Source organism: Leptodactylus fuscus, chromosome 1, assembly GCF_031893055.1.
Source record: "Leptodactylus fuscus isolate aLepFus1 chromosome 1, aLepFus1.hap2, whole genome shotgun sequence".
Lineage (NCBI taxonomy): Eukaryota > Metazoa > Chordata > Amphibia > Anura > Leptodactylidae > Leptodactylus > Leptodactylus fuscus.
In genome coordinates, this window is record NC_134265.1 from 363,961,931 (window position 1) to 363,977,953 (window position 16,023).

General features: G+C 41.7%; 1 pseudogene; it reads left to right on the forward strand.

Moving 5' to 3' along the window:
* The window catches only part of LOC142187523 (vomeronasal type-2 receptor 26-like), a 37,154-nt pseudogene extending 22,591 nt beyond the window's left edge, over positions 1-14,563 (forward strand).
* Positions 14,564-16,023: the final 1,460 nt, after the last annotated feature.

Sequence of the window (16,023 nt, forward strand, 5' to 3'; positions counted from 1 at the left end):
AAAGTGTGGTGCTTGTGCGGATAGTTTTTAAAGTGTATAGTTGCCGCTGCTAGCCTCTATGCACTCCTACAACGCCTGTACCTGCTGGAACAACGGCTGTTGTGCGACGTCTCCACACTGCTGGCACTAAACATATCATGTGTTGAGCAGAGTGTGTGAGCAGCACAGACCTTTGATGTAGTTCCAACTCCAAAACCCTCGGGTTCGTCAAAGTCAACTCCCTCAGTTGCTCAACCATGAGTGGCCATGGGTGGCAGACTTATGTGAAATCCCATCCCATCCATTGCACTGGACACGAAACATTAGCATGCGCTCAGCACAACTTCGGATATGGCAGATGCGTTAAGCAGGGTGCAGGGTACAACACAGACCAGGCCCGAGCACCAGGAACAGGTGTTAGAAATACTGCAGCATCTGCCATTTCCTTCCAATTTTGGGGTTTTGGACCCGCCACCGACTTGTCTGGACCTAAGTGGGGATCATGAGACACAGTTGCCATCAAGGCAAGCTGTGGTCATGTGCGGTTTGAAGTAAGGGGGCAGTGCGCAATTGGAAGAGGAGTTGGTGGATGACGAGGCCACCGACCCCACATGGACAGGGGTGATGTCTAGGGGCTAAAGCAGTGTAGATGTAGAGGGAAGCTAAATCAACAAAAAACCTGGGTAGAAGCAAAGGCATAAACTGGGGTGATGTTTAGGGGTGAAAGCAGAGTAGATGTGGAGGGAAGCTAAGCAGCAAAAACAGTGGGTAGAAGCAAAGGCATGCAAAACTCTACCCTGTTGGAAGACTTATTCCTAGGTCTGGAACACGTTAATGGCCCCCCTGGACAAATTACTGCCACTCAGGGGCCTAGTGTCACCAGGAGGGACAAGTATAGGCGCATGTTGTGGGAATACCTGGCCGACACCAGCTCTGTCCTCTCCGATCCCTCTGTGCTCTACAGCCTAAACTTATTTTCTCATCTTTTTTTCTGAACTGCACATCTCTTGCCTGCTTCCTTTGGGATCTTAGAAATGGTGGTCCACTTCCACAGATGGTAACTTCAATAGACAGTGTAACGGGAGTAGCTGAGGGATCGCTGTCTTAACCACTTTTTGGCACAAAATTAACTTCCAAAGCCAAATATGGTGCAAGTATATGATGCAAGGACACCTACACACCTATCTCTGACACATTGGGGAGTTCACCCTCATGCGCCCTTTTGGCCTGCACCATCATGCGCCTCTTCCCAGCCACTCCACATTTCCCAAGCTTTTCATTGCAGGCAGAAGTACAATACAACCCACCCCCATGCCCAAGCCTGTAACAGCCTCATCGATAAACTGCTGGCCCTGGAGATGTTGGTGTTTGTTTATGCTTCTGGAGACCCAGGCCTTCCGTCAGCAGATGGCAGCTGGGGCACCTCCCTATGCTGGGCCTAGCCGTTACTACTTCTCTTGGTGTGCTGTCTCTGCCTTGCGCCTGCATGTGTCCCATAACATCAGTCGGGCCCAGAGCTCTGCGCTTTGCTGCAAGGTCCACTTGACCACCGACACATGGACAAGCGCCTGTGGTCAGGGATGCTGCAGTGCTTATCTTTAATGACAGGCAGGGTGAATGTGGTGGAGTCTGTTCCCCGGGTGCAAACTGGGGTGGCCTATCTCCTCTCCCAGGCCAAAATTCATGGCAGGAGTAGACTGAAACCCTACGAAGCTGCAACCTCCACCCCAGCTACTAGCGGAAAACACTGTAACACTGGCATGGGGAGATGTCAGCAGGCCGTGCTGAAACTGATCAGCTTGGGGGACAGACAGCACAGTGCCTCCGAGGTCAGGGATGCCATCCTGGCTGAGATGGCATTTTTTTTTCCCTGCTACACCTGGGGCCTGGCATTTTTGCGCCTGTGATAATGGCTGGAACCTGGTAGCAGATCTGGAGCTTGCCAGACTCAAACACGGTCCACGCATGGCCCACGTTTTCCAACTTGTTGGTGCCATGTTTCTTTGAAACCTACACCATTGTGCCTGATATACAGGTCAAAGTGGGGCCATTTTCGTAAGTGAGAACTAGCCTCTGCTAGGCAGAAAACATTCAGAGCACACTCCTCTCATCTTCGCACCGTTGGCTGGCGGAGGAAGACGAGGGGGTTGGAGTGGCATCTGATGTCCCTATCCCACACGAGGCTAGAGGGTGCACTTCAGTGCATCCCATTGCTTCACCACAAATGGTGTGAAGGGGAGTGGAAAATGGAGGAAATGGAGAGTGACCCTTACAGTTGGGGCCAGCAAAGGCATGCCAAGTAACACACTGGCACACATGGCTGACTTCATCTTGGGTTGCTTTTCAACACATATTTCACATCATGAAGAACAAATAATACTGGATTTTTTCAAGCCTCGAACCCCGGTCTAGGTCTAATGTCTGTTCCTTTCTTATATTAGGGGAGAGGGAAAAAAAATTACTTCAGTGATACGTTTAGCGTACATAGACTGACTATTAATGTGTATCCCACTTAGTGTTGTTAGGGTTACACACCGTCACAACCTGGCTAAAGCTTCTATAGCTGTTAATAAAGTCAACATAACTTTACGGTATCCAAAAAGACAGCTGGTACCGACAGAGAGCAAGACAAATGTCAATCAAAGCTGTGAGCTCTGAACACCCACAGTGACTTTGGCGTCATCATCATTATAAGGGAGCGGGTGGTAATAAATAACTTGGCAGTGCCTAAAACCCAAAAAGCTTATACAACTATATTTACATTAAGATACACAAATGAAACTTTTCAGTAGCATGTCATGAGACAAGCTGATAAGCTCTTCCTTTGTGCAGTGCTATTTGAAAGTTAAACGCTGCCTTTATTTTAATTCTGGAGAAGGTGCAGACATTAGATTTAGAACATGTTGTCTTCATTGTCCAAATCCTCTATATAGGTAACGTGTTTTTCGGGCCGAGCTGTCTGGGAACGAGCTGGTGCAGCACTGACAACCTGGGTGAATATGGCAAGAGCCTGAGATGTAGGGTGAATGAATCCCCAAATTATTTGTGGAATTCCTAGTGAGACAATGGCACTGTATACCAGTAGCAAAAATTGTGGGTGCACGTAACCCCCATATATTCTTTGAATTCCCAGTCAGACAATGGCACTGTATACCAGTAGTAAAAATTGTGGGTGCACATAACCCCAATATATTCTTTGAATTCCCAGTCAGACAATGGCACTGTATACCAGTATTAAAAATTGTGGGTGCACATAACCCCCATATATTCTTTGAATTCCCAGTCAGACAATGGCACTGTATACCAGTAGTAAAAATTGTGGGTGCACATAACCCCCATATATTCTTTGAATTCCCAGTCAGACAATGGCACTGTATACCAGTATTAAAAATTGTGGGTGCACATAACCCCCATATATTCTTTGAATTCCCAGTCAGACAATGGCACTGTATACCAGTATTAAAAATTGTGGGTGCACATAACCCCCATATATTCTTTGAATTCCCAGTCAGACAATGGCACTATATACCAGTAGTAAAAATTGTGGGTGCACATAACCCCCATATATTCTTTGAATTCCCAGTCAGACAATGGCACTATATACCAGTAGTAAAAATTGTGGGTGCACATAACCCCCATATATTCTTTGAATTCCCAGTCAGACAATGGCACTGTATACCAGTAGTAAAAATTGTGGGTGCACATAACCCCCATATATTCTTTGAATTCCCAGTCAGACAATGGCACTGTATACCAGTATTAAAAATTGTGGGTGCACATAACCCCCATATATTCTTTGAATTCCCAGTCAGACAATGGCACTGTATACCAGTATTAAAAATTGTGGGTGCACATAACCCCAATATATTCTTTGAATTCCCAGTCAGACAATGGCACTGTATACCAGTATTAAAAATTGTGGGTGCACATAACCCCCATATATTCTTTGAATTCCCAGTGAGACAATGGCACTGTATAGCAGTAGCAAAAATTGTGGGTGCACATAACCCCCATATATTCTTTGAATTCCCAGTGAGACAATGGCACTGTATAGCAGTAGCAAAAATTGTGGGTGCACGTCACCCCAATATATTCTTTGAATTCCCAGTCAGACAATGGCACTATATACCAGTAGCAAAAATTGTGGGTGTATATAGCCCCAATTCTATTGCTCGGTGACTTGCAGGGTATTTCTGGGGTGAAGGTGGGGGGGCACACCGTTGGAACGGGTATCGGGGGTATATATCGGGTATACGGGAATACACTGACAGTGTATTCCATTCAGGATCCTGGGAAAGCTGGGTTGCGGCGATTGAGCCCGTCAGTGCCACGTTACACTGACAAGCTTCTCCCTGGAATTTAGCTCTTATAAGAGCTGTTGTGGTTGTCTTCTCCTTCCTATCCTAGCCTGTCCCTGCCTACCCAGAATCTAAGCCCTAGCTAACTGGACGGAAACCTCCGTCCTCGGTGAATTGCAAGCTCAGAATGACGCGAAGCTGGGCGTCGCTGTTCTTTTAAATTAGAGGTCACATGTTTTCGGCAGCCAATGGGTTTTGCCTACTTTTTTCAACGTCACCGATGTCGTAGTTCCTGTCCCACCTACCCTGCGCTGTTATTGGAGCAAAAAAGGCGCCAGAGAAGGTGGGAGGGGAATCGAGTAATGGCGCACTTTACCACGCGGTGTTCGATTCGATTCGAACATGCCGAACAGCCTAATATCCGATCGAACATGAGTTCGATAGAACACTGTTCGCTCATCTCTAATTGTTATATATTTCAATAAAAATTATCATTCCAACACCAATTACATATAATGCTAGAGGCCAGTCCTACACAAGCTATATCTTATAACACACCTGTGACATTGCCTATGATGTAAAATATATAAAAAGAATCACTTCTCAGGGGTTTCAAGAGTCCAAATATCTGAGTGGCACCGCACATGGAACCTCCTACACATAAACCATCCTAGCCAAATCCATGCTCCAATAGGCCACAGGCACTCCTTCCTTTCTAAACCCGGACGTGGTATGTGTTTATTAGAGTATAACTTGGTGTGTAACTTATTACATGGGAAGTGTTTAACCTATATCCCAAGTACACACATTAAAGTCAGTTTAGTTTGCCAGATGTTGTATGTTATTGTATTGTGTCTTAAAATTTTAGATGGGAAAAACTCTGAAGCCAAAATTTAAATTGGCTTAAAACATAGCGCACTGTCAGAACTCCCAGGACTATATATATATAATACATAGTGTATGACACTGTCAGGGCTCCTAGGACTATATATATATCTATAATACATAGTGTATGACACTGTCAGAACTCCCAGGACTATATATATATAATACATAGTGTATGACACTGTCAGGGCTCCTAGGACTATATATATATATATATATATATATATATATATATATATATATATATATATATAATACATAGTCTATGACACTGTCAGGGCTCCTAGGACTATATATATCTATAATACATAGTGTATGACACTGTCAGGGCTCCTAGGACTATATATCTATAATACATAGTGTATGACACTGTCAGGGCTCCTAGGACTATATATCTATAATACATAGTGTATGACACTGTCAGGGCTCCTAGGACTATATATATATATATATATATATATATATATATATATATATATATATATATATATATATATCTATAATACATAGTGTATGACACTGTCAGGGCTCCTAGGACTATATATATCTATAATACATAGTGTATGACACTGTCAGGGCTCCCAGGACTATATATATCTATAATACATAGTGTTTTACACTGTCAGGGCTCCCAGGACTATATATATCTATAATACATAGTGTTTGACACTGTCAGGACTCCTAGGACTATATATATCTATAATACATAGTGTATGACACAGTCAGGACTCCTAGGACTATATATATATATATATATATATATATATATATATATATATATATATATATATATATATCTATTATACATAGTGTATGACACTGTCAGGGCTCCCAGGACTATATATATCTATTATACATAGTGTTTGACACTGTCAGGGCTCCTAGGACTATATATCTATAATACATAGTGTATGATACTGTCAGGGCTCCCAGGACTATATATATCTATAATACATAGTGTATGACACTGTCAGGACTCCTAGGACTATATATATCTATAATACATAGTGTATGACACTGTCAGGACTCCTAGGACTATATATATATATATATATATATATATATATATATATATATATATATATTACATAGTGTATGACACTGTCAGGACTCCCAGGACTATATATATCTATAATACATAGTGTATGACACAGTCAGGACTCCTAGGACTATATATATATATATATATATATATATATATATATATATATATATATATATATATATATATCTATTATACATAGTGTATGACACTGTCAGGGCTCCCAGGACTATATATATCTATAATACATAGTGTTTGACACTGTCAGGGCTCCTAGGACTATATATCTATAATACATAGTGTATGATACTGTCAGGGCTCCCAGGACTATATATATCTATAATACATAGTGTATGACACTGTCAGGACTCCTAGGACTATATATATCTATAATACATAGTGTATGACACTGTCAGGGCTCCCAGGACTATATATATCTATAATACATAGTGTTTGACACTGTCAGGACTCCTAGGACTATATATATCTATAATACATAGTGTATGACACAGTCAGGACTCCTAGGACTATATATATATATATATATATATATATATATATATATATATATATATATATATATATATTACATAGTGTATGACACTGTCAGGACTCCCAGGACTATATATATCTATAATACATAGTGTTTGACACTGTCAGGGCTCCTAGGACTATATATCTATAATACATAGTGTATGATACTGTCAGGGCTCCCAGGACTATATACATCTATAATACATAGTGTATGACATTGTCAGGGCTCCTAGGACTATATATGTATAATACATAGTGTATGACACTGTCAGGGCTCCTAGGACTATATATATCTATAATACATAGTGTATGACACTGTCAGGGCTCCTAGGACTATATATATCTATAATACATAGTGTATGACACTGTCAGGGCTCCTAGGACTATATATATCTATAATACATAGTGTATGACACTGTCAGGGCTCCTAGTACTATATATATCTATAATACATAGTGTATGACACTGTCAGGGCTCCTGGGTTGGGTTTAGCCGATCTTGAGATTTCAGGATCAATTTTAAAATCTGATTTCCCATCATTTTCCAGCCGATCCTGATCATGAAATTTGTTCTATCGTTGATTGGGATACGATCTTCCCCGATCCCAATTGTTCAACCCTAGTCAATGCTTCTCTATGGGAAAAGTCACTTTTAAGATTGAGCCGATCTTGAGATTTCAAAATCCGATTTCCGATCTTTGACTCTTCAATGTCACAGCCCCCTAAATACCCTCTGCCATTTTACATTTACACATTTCATATTGTACTTCCTGCAGGGAGAGAAGTGAGCAGGCACTAGCGAGAGTGTTTGAAACAGAAATCACAACAAAACTCTGGATTATTCTGATATGAAGCATTTACTTGTTATAAAGCAGAACTCGGTTATCAGTTATGAAGCCGTTATCTGTTCATTTGATCTGCCAGTATGTCAGACAGAGAAGCAACAAGCCCCGTCTAAAGTACAGGTCAAAGTAGAGTAAGGGGGCGTTGAAGTAAGGGTCACTTTCAGAGGCCTGAGCCCCCAATGTCAGCTAGCGGTCTTGTCTTGACCAACAACCCAGCGGTTCTAGAATGGGTGACTTGGTCATCCACTTCATCCCTAGTCACATCAGACACCCCAGCCAAGAATCAGGGACCTCACTTCTCCTCAACCTGCCTCTGTCCTTTGCTATTCCATCAGCCAGAGAAGTACTCTATGCTATAGGCTCAGATCCACTGTACAGCGAGGATGAGCTACTGGAGGAAAGTCAGCAGCTACTGCCTAGACAATATCTGGAGGAGACATCCGCCGCTTTCTCCGATAGGCAGGCAAGTAGTGACGAGGAGAATGATGTGGGAGCTGTTGTTGCAAGCGGTCAGAAAACATTGAGGAGCACATCAGGGACCTGCAGACAGTAGTCGACGACGATGCAACTGATCGCAATTGGAAGCTGGGTGACAAAGCAGCTACATCATCATTGGGAGAAGAGGGTGGCAGCCTATACATGAGGCAGCGGTGGAGCTCTGTGAATGGCTTTCCATTTTACACAATTGCTAAAGCACCAGCAAAGCTAACTGAATTCCAGTAACCTTGTTAGGTCCAAACACGGGTTTACTTCTGACTAGCTTGTACTCTGCAAAGTAGCTCTTGACATGCTTTCTTCCTGCTGTCCCCCACAGGATAATTTGATGCAAATGTAAAATGGCGCGTGTCAAAGTTTTATATTTGACCGCTTCATCGATGCAAATTTTATGATTGCATATTAGACATACTGCAGAACCTGCTCTCTCCACAAAAGCGAATTCCTCTGTCCATTCCAGCTGAAAAGTACGATACGCCTCATCTTTTCTTCTTTTAGCCATCTTCTTCTTCTACAATTAGCTAGCTGACACTTACTTTCTGACCTCACAAGGACGCGTTACGCATGATTGTCCAATAAAATTTGGTGTTGTTTCGGAGGACAGCTGTAATTGACTCCAGCCATCCGCAACCATGAACTTGCACACTAGTGTTACTTAGGCTACTACTTTTTCGTGACTGGTGGGGAACAATGATGGCATCTTTGCTCTTAAGGGGAAGGGCAAACTGTCCCCTGCAGTACTGTGTATAAGGGATAGATAAGGGGGCCAGCCATCAAAAGAGCCACTTCTGGCACGCGAGCCAAAGGTTCCCGACCCCTGCTCTATGGCCTCCTAAGACTGCTGCCAATTTAACATTAAATTGACACTTGACACTCTGTGGCTTCTTCATGCTGCTGCCACCTCCAAACTCCATCACTGGGTCACTCTGTGTCCTCCTAAACTGACGCCACCTCCACACTCTGTTACTGGGTCATTCTATGACCTTCTAGGGCTTCTGTTACCTCTACAATATGTCACTTTGCCACTCTGTGGCCTCTTCATGCTGCTGCTGCCTTTAAAATAGTGATCAGTGGAATAGATGAGGACTGTCAGCAGCTGATCTGTACTTGGGCTGGGTATTAGACCCCAACAAATCACATACAGATGATCTATGCTTTGGGCAGGTCATCCGTATGGAAATATCCATAAACCCCTATTTATTATTTTGGAGCATCCTGGGTCGGTTCACGGAGAGAATGTCAGTTTTCTGAGTTGAATCAGTTGAGCAATGAAGGCACTTCGTACGCTCCTCTGCCCCCACCCTCTATGCACAATTTTTTATTTTTTATTTTTTTAATTCTCATTTTTATTTATTTTTATTTTTTTACATTTTTAACATTTTATACAACAAATTCTCAAACAAACATTTGGCATGTGAAGAGCAGGTTAAGAGAAACTCAGCTCTGGAGGACTTCCCAAGTCTCAGTCAACAACCATTTGACTTGCACTACATCGCTACATTGAGGTGTGGAACTTATGCAAATTAAGTTTACAGATGTGGTATTAACAGTTCTTGATCAATTTTTAAAAGAGCCTAGAATGTTGGAAAAATTCAAAATTTGATTTTTGTTGCCTTTGTTCACAGTTTCAGAAGTACTTGAAGTACGTTCATTTCAAAGACCCCAATGGAAGAGATATATATTTTGATGATGAAGGTGACATGCCGATTTACTGGAACATAGAAAACTGGGTTCTGTACAACTTCAATGACATATTTGATTTTACAGCAACAGTGATTGCTTCCATTGAAGAAACATCAAAGGGGAGATATAATCTATATTTAGGACGTGAAGAATTCACATGGAAAAATGGCCGGGTAAGTGACTACAACATGTCATGATACTGTTTCTATAAGAGACTAGCAAGTGATACAAACTTAGACTAGACTGACTAAATATTATCATTCAACATCGGCTAGTTTCATAAATATGGCTAATTTTAAGACTGTCTACTGAAAAGTTATCCATCAACATGAAATATCTCTTAGATGAATGCTCATGCAACCGACAGCTATCTTGCCCGACCCCCCTTCCCCCTTAAAGCACATGGAAACAAGGCTCATGTATTCTGAATAGGGAAGACAAATCTAAACATTTTTGGCAATGGCTTATCTCCACTTAAAACAAAAGATCAGGCAGTTGGATTACATTCCCCAATCTCTGAGTTAGGGGAAGAATCAGAAAATTCAACAACACTTAAGATGTTTGGGCAATACCACTGAACTCATATTTAAATTGCACTAACTAGTAGATGGTTTAGAAAAATCTGCCCTACTATGTGTAAGGGAATTGCTAGAGGAGCAATTCCCCATTAGATGCTGGTGAACCCTGGGGAAGAGGTGTGACAAGACAGTGAGCCCTAAGCTGAACCCTCCTCCCATCCCTCTATCCCTTCCTACTTGCCTGAACTGTCCTAGGTGACAGATGACAACTGGAGAGCAAAACCCTTCCTATATATAGGTATTGACACAGAACGCAGACAAGACAAACAACAACAAAGGGAGGTCAGCTAGCCAAGGGATCAGTAACAGTCGAGCAACGCAGTACAGAATCGGAATGCAAGAGAGTAGTCAAAGGTAAATCCAAAGGTCAGGAATATGAATACAGGAAACAAAACAGTAAGAGTAAATAACCATCAAGCACTTGTCTATGCTCAGACTACACACCATTATCAACAACCCTCTGAAATCTGTTCATTAGCCGACTATGAATTGGAATGAACTATCCCAGGATTAAGTCTGATCTTCATAATCTGTCAGCTCTAGATGTGGCACTGTGGCCTTCCTGAAATCCAGGCAGTCGATATCCGGCACCACCTTCATCCAACACTTTTGTGACATAGTCAAAGAAGTCAATGAGATTAGTTTGACACGATTGACCCTCAGTAAAGCCAGGCTGTTTAAGGTCCAACAAGTTGCAGGTTTTTTCGGTGGTCAATCATCATCTTTTTCATGAGGGTTTTCCTTATTTCTACTACAACTAAGGTCAAGCTACCTGGTCTGTAATTTCTAGATTCTTCTCTTTTACCCTTCTTATGAATGGGCACAACATTTGCCACACTCCGATTTTCAGGAACTAAATCTGTTTGGAATGACTGTTTGCACAATCCTGTGAACGGAGACGCATTGACAGAACGGAGCTCTTTAAGGATTTTTGGTTGGATCTGGGGTCATCTGGACCCATTGCTTAGTTTCACTTTAAACGTGCCAATTCACCCCAAACATCAGTCTTTAAAACTGTTCAAATGGTCAGTGAAAGCCTTATCCCCATCAATATAGTCATGTTTTCTCTTTTCTACTCTAAGTAATCCTGCAGCGGAATTGTGTTAATTATATTTTTGGAGGGGGGAGGAGATAAAGGAAATATAACAAAAAAAAAAAAAACCTTACCAAATATAGCATATTCTTTGTTCCCTCTTTGCTATTTGGATAACTGTTTTGTGATTTTATCTCTGTGGCTCAGAATAATGATAGCAATACATTATGTAGATTTAATGTTTGCTAATGTTATGCAATAAAAGCACTTAAAAAAAAATAATAATTTGATTTTATATAGTCATTTTCAAAAAGTTAATAGCGATCTTGGTTCACGACATCTGTTAGGGTGGGGGCCTTTCTTTCACCACCCTCAGTGCCTCCACGGTGTGATTGAGGGGTTCCATGGAAGCCAATGGCCAATCAATGTTCTAGCTGCCCTAGTCTAAAGTAAATATACAAAAATAAAAAAAAAGCAGGGCACTCACCACAGCGTTGTAAAATCCAATTTTAGTAACTGGCTACGTTTCAGATAAAACCAATGGGAACAGTCAGTATTAGAGATGAGCGAGTAGTGTTCGATCGAGTAGGTGTTCGATCGAATACTACGGTATTCGAAATACTCATACTCGATCGAACACTACAAGCTGTTTGAAGTTGAAGGTTCGATGCAGAACCAGCGTTGATTGGCAGAATGCTATACATATGGTTCTTCTCTTACCTTTAGATGTCTTCTCCGTGCGGAATCCCCGCGGCGTCTTCCGGCTGTAATACACTCTGCCTAGGCATCCGGCCTAGGCAGAGACGACTGCACATGCGCGACATGCGCAATCGGTTCTGCTCAGGCGTTGGGCCAGAGCAGAGCCGACTGCGTATGTCCGCGCATGCGCAGTTGGCTCTGCCTAGGCTGGATGCCTAGGCAGAGTGAATTAAAGCCGGGGGAAGATGCCGCGGGGACGCTGCACCGCAAGAAGACTTCAAGGAGAATCCAGCCCGACCGTCACTCGTGGACTTGGTAAGTATAATTTTATTGAATTTTGCGTACCCCTGAAACGAGCATTTCCCCCCATAGACTATAATGGGGTTCAAAATCCGTTCGAACAGTCAAACAGTGAGCGGCTGTTCGAATCGGATTTTGATCCTCGGACATTTTATTGTTCATTCATCTCTAGTCAGTATCTATCATGTAATAGAGTAAGACTTAATGATATTTATGGTTTTGTTTGCTCTATTATAGATACCAAAGTCTCGCTGTAATGATCGATGTTCTCCAGGAACCAGAAAGGCTCCTAATGGAGGATATCATGTCTGCTGCTATGACTGTGTCCCGTGTTCTGAGGATGAAATATCCAATATCACAGGTAAGAATATATTCTACTACACACATATCACCATGTAGACACAAACAGAGGCTGAAACTTGAATGGACCTTGAGATTCCCACAGTGAATGTGAGATGTCACAGCGGGGGATTCTGGTAAATAAATAGTTCCACTAAAACCTAAAATATATAAAATCATGAGAAAAAGACAGACTGTCCTCTCTGAACCCTATAGGACTACATAACAGGACATAATACAAATAAAAACACATGAATATTAGAAGGTCCTAAAATTGGGTAAATCCAAATTCAGATGAAGAACAACAAGAAAAATTACAGACAGCTCGTCATTATTTATCTAACAAAAACTGACCCAAAGCCTGAGATGGATTTGGGATTGTCTTCAGCCTAACAATGGCACCTTAAGAGATCTGTGCAGAAACCAATGTCTACAAACCTCAATGATCTGAAGAAATGTTGTAAATAAGAATTGTCCAACATGGTCCAAAAGGATGAGAAACTGATAAAGTCCCCCAGAAAGTCATTTCTTCACGTTGTTGCCATAAAGGGAGTTTTATAAGGTATTGTTTCATGGGGGGCACATTTCATTTTTCAGACATGGCTTTTATATTTGGATTCATATTATTGTTGAAAAACTAATGAACTGCTGGAATCTCTTTGTGTGTTCTTCAGATTTACCAGATTTTAAAACCTTCTTCCATGGCGTTTACACTAACCACATACCACCCATCCCTCTTTCCTCACCTCACCACATTATGTGCATTTTTGAGTCACATAATACACCAATCTTAATACTGTAAATTGTCCCCAATGTGTTATGTGTCAAGTCAAACTTTCCTACATCTGTAGATAGAAAGACATGGCGATCCCTATACTGTATACAATACTGTAACATTATTATACTCCGGATCCTCAAACATAATATATTATTTACTGTAATTGTAGACAGTGACACCTGCTATAAATGTCCTGAAGAAGAGTGGCCTGATGAGAAGAAAGTGAAATGTATCCCCAAGACCTACGAATTTCTAACTTATAAGAAGGACATTTTGGTTTCTGTTTTTATATCAATTACTTTACTTTTTCTATTATAACATTGTGTATATTGGGAATCTTCATCTATTACTGGGACACTCCAATTGTTAAAGCCAATAACCGGACTGTGAGCTTCATCCTCCTGGTCTCCATCTTGCTCGGCTTCCTCTGTGTCTTCTTCTTCCTTGGTTGTCCAGTGGCCATAACCTGCTTACTGAGACAAACATCATTTGGGATCTTCTTTTCCATTGGTGTCTCATCTGTTCTTGCCAAGACTATCACAGTCTGTATTGTCTTCAAAGCCACCAAACCTGGCAGTGTCTGGATGAAGTGGATTTCTAGCAAAGTCTCTTATTCCGTGGTCTTGGTGTGTTCTTCTGTACAAGTTCTCATTTGTGTTATCTGGTTGTTGGTGTCTCCTCCCTATGTAGAGTTTGACCATCACTCTTATCCTGGGAAGATCATCATTCAGTGTAATGAGGGCTCAGATCTCTGGTTCTACTCCATGTTGGGTTATATGGGGCTCCTGGCCGCTGTCAGCTTTCTTCTGGCTTTCATGGTGAGGACATTACCGGACAGTTTTAATGAGGCCAAGTACATCACCTTCAGCATGCTGCTGTTCTGTAGTGTCTGGATGGCCATGATCCCGGCTTATCTGAGCACCAGAGGGAAGTACATGGTGGCCGTGGAGATATTTGCTATACTGACCTCATGTGCTGGCATTCTTGGTTGTATATTTCTCCCCAAACTGTATATTCTGCTTTTAAAACCTCGTTCTAACTCAAGAACTATAATAATGAACAAAAACAAGTTCTAAATATAATGTAAATTATAGACTAGGTTAACCCCTTAGCAACCTTGGACATGTTATTACAGTCCTATGAAAAAGTTTGTGCCCCCCTATTAATCTTAATCCTTGTTAGGTATAAATATTTTGGTGTTTGCCATGTCAGTCTGATCTATCTAATAACTGATGGACACAGTAATATTTCAGGATAGAAATGAGGTTTATTGTACTAACAGAAAATGTGCAATATGCATTACACCAAAATTAGACCGGTGCAAAAGTCTGGGCGCCTCAACAGAAAAGTGACATTAATATTTAGCAGATCCTCCTTTTGCCTCTAGTCGCTTCCTGTAGCTTTTAATCAGTTCCTGGATCCTGGATGAAGGGATTTTGGACCGTTCCTCTTTACAAAACAATTCAAGTTCAGTTCAGTTTGATGGTGGCCGAGCATGGACAGCCCGCTTCCAATCATCCCACAAACAACTCTTAAATGATCTGAAAACAAAGATTGTTCAACATAGTAGTTCAGGGGAAGGATACAAAAAGTTGTCTCAGAGATTTAACCTGTCACTTTCCACTGTGAGGAACATAGTAAGGAAATGGAAGACCACAGGGACAGTTCTTGTTAAGCCCAGAAGTGGCAGGCCAAGAAAAATATCAGAAAGGCAGAGAAGAAGAATGGTGAGAACAGACAAGGACAATCCACAGACCACCTCCAAAGAGCTGCAGCATCATCTTGCTGCAGATGGTGTCACTGTGCATCGGCCAACTATACAGCACACTTTGAACAAGGAGAAGTTGTATGGGAGAGTGATGAGAAAGAAGCCGTTTCTGCAAGCACGCCACAAATAGAGTCACTGCCTGAGGTATGAAAAAGCACATTTGGACAAGCCAGCTTCATTTTGGAAGAAGGTCCTGTGGACTGATGAAACAAAGATTGAGTTGTTTGGTCATACAAAAAGGCGTTATGCATGGCGTCCAAAAAAACAGCATTCCAAGAAAAACACATGCTACCCACTGTAAAATTTGGTGGAGGTTCCATCATGCTTTGGGGCTGTGTGGCCAATGCCGGCACCGGGAATCTTGTTAAAGTTGAGGGTCGCATGGATTCCACTCAGTATCAGCAGATTCTTGAGAATAATGTTCAAGAATCAGTGACGAAGTTGAAGTTACGCCGGGGATGGATATTTCAGCAAGACAATGATCCAAAACACCGCTCCAAATCCTCAGGCATTCATGCAGAGGAACAATTACAATGTGCTGGAATGGCCATCCCTGAACTGATCGCGAATTGTAAAGAGGAATGGTCCAAAATCCCTTCATCCAGGATCAAGGAACTGATTAACAGCTACAGGAAGCGACTAGAGGCAAAAGGAGGATCTACTAAATATTACTGGCACATTTTGGTGTAATGCATATTGTACATTCTCTGTTAGTACAATAAACCTCATTCCAATCCTGAAATATTACTGTGTCCATCAGTTATTAGA